The sequence below is a fragment of the Priapulus caudatus genome, unplaced genomic scaffold (genome assembly GCF_000485595.1).
Source record: "Priapulus caudatus unplaced genomic scaffold, Priapulus_caudatus-5.0.1 Scaffold108, whole genome shotgun sequence".
In the NCBI taxonomy this organism is placed as follows: Eukaryota; Metazoa; Priapulida; class Priapulimorpha; order Priapulimorphida; family Priapulidae; genus Priapulus; species Priapulus caudatus.
This window is the reverse complement of record NW_014577169.1, coordinates 35,278-37,387: the sequence shown is the minus strand read 5'-3', so window position 1 is coordinate 37,387 and position 2,110 is coordinate 35,278.

The following is a 2,110-nucleotide window of genomic DNA, read 5'->3' as shown; positions in this document are numbered from 1 at the left end:
GTGCGTGCGTGCGTGCGTGCGTGCGTGCGTGCGTGCGTGCGTGTGTTTGTTTATTTACTTGTTTGGGTACGCCCGTGCGTACGTACGTGTGTCTCTGCAATGCGATTGTATTGTATAATTGATACACTCCTGTATTGTATTGTATTGTATTGTATTGTATCACATTGTATTGTATAATTGATACACTCCTGATAATATCAGGAGTCTATCAATACTAACACTAATTATACACACTAATATAGAAGAATACCTGAAAACGAAAAAAACTTTCCTAACGACCTTAGATGCGCCTTGAAACGGCAACAACGTATCTTCTGAATTTGTATGAACCAAATCATTAACTACTAACGAAAAAGGCCCGCAAAACAACGCGACTATAGCAGGATGGCAACAGTAACCTTGGCAGCTGCTCGCTAGTATGGTGCCATCGCCATGCGTCGTGTAACCGTCCAGACAGGAATTACATTTGGTTGCCGCGAACTGGTTGTTGTAGCGGCCCTTGGGGCACGGGTGACACTGCGGATCGTCCGGTCCACTGAAGCTACCCGGCGAACATGGAACTGAAACAATTCAGGCTAATTTTTAATCATATTAATTATACAGACATGTGATTATGCTGTCATATAATTATAGGCAGTCATGACGTCGATAGATAGGCATAGTGCGTCGAATGCGAGAGTGAAACCTCGAAGCCTGCCCGCACTGAATACAAGGAGTGCTGTGAATTAAACCACACCACACGCACACCTCATGCGAGTCCAACCCTTTCAAGCACCCAGCGCAAATCTCCCTGAGCCACCACCCGCGAACCGCAAACATCTCACGTGTAACGCATACATACACGTACCGCATATCGTGCCGTTTAAGAAATAGCCAGCGTGACATTGAAGCTGTAGGGTCTTGTTTAGGGTAGCTAGCATTGGGGTTAACTGCATCGCGTCATCGGGTAGTGTTAGCTTCGCTGCCGTTGTTGCTAGGAACATCATGAGCTCCCGGTATGCCTAAACAGCAGAGAGCAACCATGCAGTCATCAGTGGCTGGTCACGCGATTATGAAGACCGAACATTCAAGCTACCTATAACTCAGTACAGACTGCAAGTTTGATCCTACATGAAACTAGTCCGGGTCTGATTTTTGCAGTGTGCGATTAGTCACTGGTATGTGCTACATACGAATTATTACATCGAAATTTTGTATGCACTACGTATGTGCACGTACGTTGGCGTGCGCGCGTGTGGGCGTGCGCGCGTGTGGGCGTGCGTACGTGTGGGCGTGCGAGCGTGTGGGCGTGCGCGCGTGTGAGCGTGCGCGCGTGTGTGCGTGCGAGCGTGTGGGCGTGTGGGCGTGTGGGCGTGCGAGCGTGTGGGCGTGCGCGCGTGTGAGCGTACGCGCGTGTGGGCGTGCGAGCGTGTGGGCGTGCGCGCGTGTGGGCGTGCGAGCGTGTGGGAGTGCGCGCGTGTGGGCGTGCGTATATATATATATATTAAGTGACCTATGAGTTATTGTATAGATAAAGCATTGTTGTTTCAAGACATCTAAACGCTCCTCTATAAAGCCATGCTTCTTGTGTCGAAACTAATGTCTTCTTAAAAGCACTGAATATGCATGAGGTCGACTATGCGAGCTCCTTACATGCTGAGCTTCACAGGAACTACACGTGCTCGCTAATACGGATAGAAATGCATGATGTTATACATAATACGTGACAAGAATGGTATATTAGAGTAGCATGTACCCAAGAGCACACACGTACGTACATATATGCGTAATACCTAGAGCTAATAATACTTCTTGTAATGTATTAAACTATAATGTATTATTAGTTCTTGGTAATACTAACTCATGCAGCGGTATAGGCAAACATCATCCCCTCCCTACCATCTTGCATGTGCTCCCCTTCCCCCCATCCCACTGACACAATCTTCAGCGATGAAGGCGGTAGGAATGCAATAGAATCGGACGAGAGAACGCCTTACGGTGCTTAGGTAGGCGTCTGCGGCTCCGGTCACGCACACGGAGTCAGTACCGCAACCGTCGACCTTGAAATCAGCTGCCGGCAGAAGATCCATCGCCAACCACAACTGCTGCCCCCCTGTGGGCGAATCAATAT